This window comes from Solanum stenotomum, chromosome 5, assembly GCF_019186545.1.
Source record: "Solanum stenotomum isolate F172 chromosome 5, ASM1918654v1, whole genome shotgun sequence".
Taxonomy (NCBI): Eukaryota; Viridiplantae; Streptophyta; class Magnoliopsida; order Solanales; family Solanaceae; genus Solanum; species Solanum stenotomum.
Window position 1 is genome coordinate 24,028,340 of NC_064286.1, and position 8,417 is coordinate 24,036,756.

Below are 8,417 nucleotides of genomic sequence, written 5' to 3' on the forward strand. Positions count from 1 at the left end.
TATCCCCGAATCACTCCCATATCCTATACATATCATCACCACTACCCATTTTTCATTCCCAAGAAGAATTCAAGGTCCGGGTTTGGTGTCCAAAAGATCTAAGGAGTGTAAGCATCAGACAATCGCCCACTTCCATTGCTTCTAAGGTAATCGATTTCAACTTAACTCTGAATTTTGATAATCATTGTTCAAAATATGAAGTCATAAAGTGGATCTTGACCTTGGGTTGTTGTATTGTATGAAATTGCAGGTTAAACTAAAATTATAAACACCCTTGGGACGATAGAATGTGATTGTGTTGCCTTTGTAATAATTTAAATTAGAGAAAAAAGAGTCTAAATGCAAGTTACGACTTAGGGTTCCTAGTTTCATATGCAATACATGTTAAAAATTGAGTAATCGGAGCCCTAGGGATGACAAACTATCATAAATTGTGTTGAAATGCATGATTAGACTTAGGTTGATTGTTTGAATTAGTAAAAACATGGTTTAGAATTGAAGCATGTCTGGTACCTGGCACAGACTTGACCCACGAGACCCCGTCTATGGACCGTAGATCAGGTCCGTGGGTCTGCACAAAAAATATTTTCTAAGTGTGGAACCACGGAAGTGGACTACGGTCCGTAGTTTGAACTACGGACCGTTCTGCACATCTGTGGTTCACATCAGAGACCCCTCTTTTAGGTACTCTGATCTACGGAGGGACCTAAGGACCGTGGATCCTTCTAAGGACCGTAGGTACACACTGTGGGTTAGCAGTTCAACTACTGTCTAGATTTTTTTTTTAGTTTTTGTTTTGGTTCATTTCAATTTTGTTATTAGTTTATTTTGGTGCTAATTATGCCTCCATAGGTACCATGGCTCCGAAGAAAGCTCCGATCGTCGCCGCAAAGGGTTGGTCCAAATCAACAACACCAACCCATAAACTAATTAACGAAGATACTGACGCGGAGAATGACCCCGCATATGTCCCCCCCACTGGAAGGACATCCCCCACAGCACCCTGGACTACCCGAAATCAATCCAAGTAGGTGGTTCCCGACGTAGTCACTACCTCCCATGACGAGGGTACACTGATCAGTTCATCGGTTGGGTCTGCTTCAAGCTTTAAGTCCGTCTCTACTTCAGGGTCTACTTCTGGCTCCGCAACAGGCTCGAGTTCACATGGTAGGGCTGCCTCGTCTGATGAGGCTACTAGTGCGGGGATGTTCCAGTGCCACCAAACACCAACCCTACTCCGGTTGCTGAGGAGCCTAATAGATGGTGCATTGAGTGCCAGTGGCAGATTTACAGGGATGCCCGGATGATCACAAATAAAGAGAAAATGGCCCGGATGATTACGGATGAGCGCAGGGTAGTCACAGGCAGCCTACATACCATGCCCGACATTCATGGCTCTTCCAACAGCATAAATGTGAGTGAATGGCTCGGGAACTAGGGACATATAGCGAGGAGATTGTGAGGGAGTTCTATGCTTCCTGTGCAGCCACTCCCCGATGCTCTATTCCCAAAAATGCCAAACCCAGAGTCCAGCCACCACTCAAGGCTACACTAGTGTGTGGGTTTTCTGTGGACATATCTGAGATCACTATCCACCGTTTCCTATACGGTTAAGCCCGTACTTGGGCACTCAACACGATCGAATTTGACTATATATGGGACATTGTGAGGAGTGGGGAGTTCTAGTGAAGTGCCGAGAAAAGGGAGACCGTTTTACACTGGCTGGCGAGTCACATTGCTATAGACGGCGAGCGAGCCGAGTGGGTCAGTACCCCAAACTTATCAATCAAAAAGCCACCCTTAATTTTGTGGCCAAGTTCTTCTGGCTACTAGTGCAAAATCAGGTGTTGCCTACTCATGTAGACAATGCACTCACATGGGACCGTGCTGTGATAGTTGTTGCTTTGGTGGCCGGGTTCGCGATAGACGTCACACACATTCTGATTGCGGAGATTCACGAGAGGGCCTTCAAGGTCTCCACCACTTACCATTTTCCTTGCCTCATCTTTCAGTTATGCAGGGATTTTGGAGTGTCGGTTTGGCATTGTGATAAGTTGATCCAGGTAACTAAGACCCTGGATATAGGCCTGATTCAGGATGAGGCAAATGTGGCAGCACCGCGCAGAGAGCCGCAGGTCAATGTACCTCAATTGGGAGCAGACTTAGTTGCTGATGTGGAGCGAATGCAGGGTGCAGAACCTACCCTTCCAACCACTACTGATGACGCCCCGGCCTCCCCATCTTAGGCCGCTAGTTAGGTTCCTAGCTCATCCAGAGCCACCCCGTCATCGGGATCTGCGGTCGTTCCCCTTGCTCGCATTCCAAAATTAGAGGTACAGATGGCGACACTACTTCAGCATGTGAAGCCTTGGATGCATCAATCTATCTCAGAGTCCGAGGCTAGGATGGAGCTGAGGATGGAGCATATGATGGACCTGAAGGTGTAGGCCGTTAATTAGTGCCTGGATGCCTTCGAGTTGAGAGTCCTTGAGCGACCAATCCCCACCACTAATGTCTTTTCCCTCTGGAAGGAGTTGGACAGTCTCCGGGCCAATCTTGATAAAATCCTTGTTTCACCTACAGATGAGCCAGAGTCCACTTATTCTATACCAGCTGATGATACGGTGCTAGATGCGTTATTCGGAGAGGACTTACCACAGCCCGAGTCCACCCGTGCTCGAGGGAAGAGGCCCCGCTCTAGTCGCACTGCTGTCGCCACTGAGGATGCACAAATTAAGAAGCATGATCGCTAACATACTGATCATGCTAGGAGAGCCTGCATTGTGGATGAGGAATTGCGCCAGCAGAGGGTTCGTAAGGGTACTCTTGGAGACTCAAGTTCTAGGCCTACCACTGAGGCTGTAGCTACTGTGAGAGATGATGTGAGCACTACTGATGGTGCTGAGAGAGTTGATACAGGTACTATTGAGGGTGACCCAAGTGTTGATCCAGCAGGCTCCGAGAAACCAAACCCACCGGCTTGTTGATAATTCTTCGGCGCTTTGCCACAGGTTTGCTTCACCCGATCCTTTATTCTGTACTTCTTGTGCATTTGGGGACAATTGCACTCTATTTTGTTGAGGGTGGGGTAAATAGATTGTGAGTCATAGGGTGAAGTCTGAGTAACCCAACTCATAATCCTCTCTTGGGGTTTTCTTGCATTTGTTCTTTTTCCCCAAGAGATATTTTAATTTCTGTTGAACCGGTATATGTTAGGATTGTATGTGTAGAAGCACGAGAAAGAATGAAGCATGTAGGCATAGTCAAGAATGAAAATATGATACCCGTCCAAAAATTGTGATATGTGCTAAAATCTGTAGGCTAGAATGAGTTGAATATGTTGGCTCTTAATATGACATGATAATGAACCAACTTGACCTCATGACTTAAGCTAAACTTGAACTAGGTAACTGATAATCTGATAATGTAACAATGTTCCAAGATAGAGTGAGATAAGTTGAATTGTTCAGACAGGTTTGTGCCAATCTAGAACTTGCCCGGTTAGTCCTGCTAAGATAATCTATGCTAGAGGCTAGGAAGTGATCATAGGCCCTTGTTCTAATAAGTCCACCAATTGCCTAAAAGAATCCAACCAAATGAAATAAATGTTCCCATTGATCCAAATGCTTTGAGCCTGAAATAGACCATTTCTTTCTAAACCCTTAACTTACCTTCCTTGAATCTAGTGTTTTGGCCCCGGTCCCTCCTTGGATATGTGCACCTTGACTTAGGCCAAAAGCCTAAGTTGAGGGTGGCTAATGCAAAAGTTACCTCAATCTTGGCCCTGGTCCGACATCGGATATTGTGCACCTCAACTATTGGAAAATCTATAAGTTGAGGGTGGCTATGAAAGAGGAAATCGAAAGAAAAATGGGTATGAAAAGAGTTTGGTGTTGAAAAGAGAAAAAGAAAAGATAGAAGAGGATGTGACTTTGTGCCAAAGGAGCAAAAGCTGATAAATAAAAGTGTTGAAAAATAAAATGCAAGGAAAAGAAGAAAGTGAAAAATAAAGAGCTACAAAGTCGAATGTCACATCCATGGTTGAAAAGAGTCAAGGGAAAAAAGGTAAAAAGGTAGGGTGTCAAAAATAGGGAAAAAAGAGGTAAAAAGCCTAATGTAATGTCAATGAGGCAGAAATTCACTAAAATGTACCCAAATGTACCACACTTGACCCTTAGCCTACGTTATAAGCTAAGAAAGGCCTATAGTGATCCTAAAAACTAGTTTGGAGAGTCTAAGCATTGAAAATAAGGGAAAGCCTATGGTATTGATCACTAACTGTACTTGAAGTTACTTCTAAGCGTGAGTGTTGAATGAATCCTTGTAATCAAAATCATATTCATTGTGTGAAAAACGGATTTCGTTTGAAGTAAGGGCACTAGTTACATTGTCGGAGAATTGGCACCTTGGTGATAGTGAAACTGTGTATGTTGTGTGTCTATTGGTCGATCTTTGTCATAGCTTGATCCGCATGAGTTAGCTTGTTGAGTCTAAGAGAAGAGATTTGCACTCGAAAAGGGAGTTGGGATACAAAGCCATGTGATTGTTTGTGCTTGAATGTTTGCTTTTATACAAGTGTCGTTTAGAGTCTTCGTGCATCGCTTGAAGACAAACAACGAATTTAAGTTGAGGGTGTTGATATACCGTGAATTTACGGTATTTTTAATACATTTCACTTAATAGTTGTATGTGTCTAGGGCCATTTTGTATTGGTATTGATGTGTCTTTAGCATGTTGGCAGGAAATAAGTTCGGACGTGGAAAGTGAGAGAGACAGCAGAAGAAAGTGTAGAAAAGAGCATCTATGGACGTGACCTACGGACCGTAGATGGTAGGCGTAGATAGACAGGCAAGGCTCGCAGGAAAATCAGGGAATTCTTGACCTACGAGCCGTCCTACAGTTTCGTCAAATGATTCAGAGAAGGGGTTTCCAGTACCTGATTTTGAGAGTTTAAGTATGGAGCTACGAAGGAGGATCCACGGACCATGGATCGAACCACGGTCCATCCTGCTGAGCCATCGATTGTTACTGAGAGTTGGAGATTTTGAGCTTTAGAAAATTTCCTAAGTCCCAAACCACGGAAGGGACCTACGGTCCGAAGGTACATTGAAACCCCGTCTAGAAACTTTATTTCCTTATTTCATTTCCTTTTCAGTTAGGACATGTTTTATATATATAGGGCATTAAACCTCGTTTTTGGGGGTTAGACATTATTAGTTTAGTTCTAGTATTTGGCTTTGGATATTAACTTGCAACTCTAGCAATTCTTGATTCCTAAGTTCGTTTTGAAGATTTTAACTTTCAAATTCAAGTTTGGTTTTTTGATTTCTTCTTCTCATTACGTAAGTTCATGATTTCTTCATCTAAATATATGAATTGTGTTCTTACTATTATGGGTAACTAAATCCACAACTAGGGTTGTGGGAACCAAGAGTGATTAACAAAGTATGAATAGTAACTAAGTAATTCTTGAATAGTGTTATTGCATGCATTGATAATTCTTTCGTTTAAAAGTCTTTTTAGCGGTTACAAACGTTAGAAATCGCCTTGTTGCTACTTGCCGGACCAAGGAGGTAGTTAATGAGAAAAGAATTGTCAACATAGATTTAGTGTGATACTATCTAATAGTCTAATGTCAATTGGTGTGAGGGTGAAAACTAAGCCATACATTGATGTGATATCTAATATGAGGTAAAGGTAAGGGTTAGTAAATTATACACACGTATCCGGACCAAGGTGCGGGGTGAAATTCTCTAGTTCCCGGACCAAGGAATTAAAGATACATAACTTACCACTTTGCATGTGATACACTAGGAAAGGATTACTATTACTAGAATTACCGCGTTATGAGCTTATGGGGAACACATACACCCTAGTTACTTTCTCTCATTGATAACAACAAAGTTTGAATCCTGCTCACTTGTTACATAACAACAATCTAGTATTTGTTTGAAACCCCCCCCCCCCTTTACTTACTTGTTTTGGAAATAAGTTGACTAAACGAATATAATCGTATAATCGTATGTTAAGTTTAAGTCTAAATCATATTTTTCGTGGGATCGACCTCAACCTCCAAGTTGGCTTCTTTACTTGATAATGATCGCTTATACTTCTTTAAGGAGGTGTAATTTGAGCGAATCAACTTGACAACTAGGTTTTGGGAGTATTATTTAGAATGAATAAGTTTTCCGCCTTTGTCTTGTTCTTGCTTTTCTGTTTTCCGCATTTCTTTAATTTTCGTTGGGTTGCGGCTGACTTGTCTTGGTGGAAAAAGACAAGTGCCATCATGTCCATTATTGGATCGTGACAGTAACTCATGCACTACATACAAAGTCTCAAAGAAAAGCGAATAAAACAATAAAGTATTTATGGTCTTTCCCTCGAGTATGGGGGCTCACCAATCCAAAGCAATAGGAGTCTAAGCTACCCACGAGCGGCAGGAGAGAAAGCATCGAATCCTATATTATTAAACAATATTGGCACAAGTATGCACTAGTATATTAAATGTACTAAGTATGAGGAATATGCATAAGAATGTAAAACATGATTGTAAGGGGACATAATGGAAAACATGATATGCCTGACCAAGCTATAACATTGTAAAATCCTTAAAGAAGAATCATAAATCGTGAACATGGTCAATGCATCTTAAAATCATATTGAAAGCTTTATAAAACCTTAAGAACAACTAAGTTCGTTTTGTGGGATGTATACTGTTAATCAACATAGATCACGTGAGCTATAACATGGAATCCGATATCTAGCTTCCACACCAAAAAGAGATGCCTTACTTGTCAAGGAAAGGACCTTAAACTTCTAGCTTAGGTGGATCCACTAGTTATGTCTTTCGAAGACAAATCTATGGAGCCACGTAATTAAGGACAAGAAGATTGGTTCTAGAGACCCAACCTCTATTACTGGGAGAGACTCCATGTCAATATCCTCCTAGTGTTGAGTAAAATTCTAACAGAATAGTCATATTCATAAACATATCTCCATACATGGAAAAGCACAATTAAGTTACTAATTCAAGCTTAAATCATCATAGAGCAGCTCCTTAAATCATGAGTCATGCATGCGTGAGAAAATCTTTCACCCAAATCATGATTTCTTAATATGTGAGAAAACCTTGCACAATTTTATTGCTGCTTATTTTACAAGCAACCTTTGTTCATAATATATTCTTTTCATAGATCATGCATAAATTTCATAAATCATCATTCATATCTTCATAAATTCATAGTTAAAATCATGAATAATGCATGAGTTCATATGAAATCAATTGGAAAACATGTAATTGAATCAAACTATCCATAAGAAGAATAAAATCAAATAACTGAATCATAACAATTAAGACCCATGGAGAATTGAATGAAAGCCTAATCAATTTTGATGAAATTAAATTTCAAGAATTGAGATCTTTTGGGACCCAATGGATGAATGGAACCCATTGGTGAATTTTCACATTCCTTAATGATCAAAGCCCAAAAGTAATGGAGGAAAAAAGAGACTTGAAGCTTGAACCTTAGATTTATTCCTTGAAGCTTGAGAGTATTTGGAGAGGATGAACTTGGATGAGATTTAGAAATTTGATAGAATGAGAGGGGTTTTGGTAGATTTAAGAATAGAAAGGTAGTTATATGGCTTAAAACTAGGGCCAAAATGACATAGTATATGTATTAATTGCATAGGAAAAGACCCAAATATACTTAAGAAATAACTGCCGGAAGTGATCAACCCTAGAACCAACTTCAGAAATCAAAAATTCGTTCAATTCCCATGAAACCATTTCTACGAATTGTCATTCCATCTACATTTCTAGAACCCAAGTTCAAGTCCAAATTTTCACTAAGTCTGGGATCTTTTGACAAGATCCTTCCTACAATCTGTAGAATCAACTACGACCCGTCATTTTCCGTAGACCTAAGGTCCAAAATTAAATCTCTGAATCCATCCTACATTTCTATCTACGACTCATCCAAGTTCCTACGGTTCGTCATGTCTAGTCATAGGTCAGACTTCAGAAACTTAAAATTTTAAAAACTCAAATTCAGGTCTACGACTTCCTTCCTACGGCCCGTAGGACTTCCTACGGTGCGTAGATAGAATGCGTAGAACCTGCTTTAGTGAAATTTTCTATACTTTTCCTTTTCAACTTATCTTTCCAATTTTCGAGGTTTTACAAGGCGTGGTACCCATGCCAACCATTAGTAACCTGTACCGATGTAGTACTTGAGCCAACCATCAATCACAAACAACATGCACAATCACAAGCACGACGAACAACCAACATGAAAACCACAAGTAAATAAATAAGTTCATTTCATGAGATTATCACATGAAGTCATTTAACATAGCCTTATAATTTCCCCCATATGCACTACACAATAATTCTATAAAGAAGTTAACATGCACAC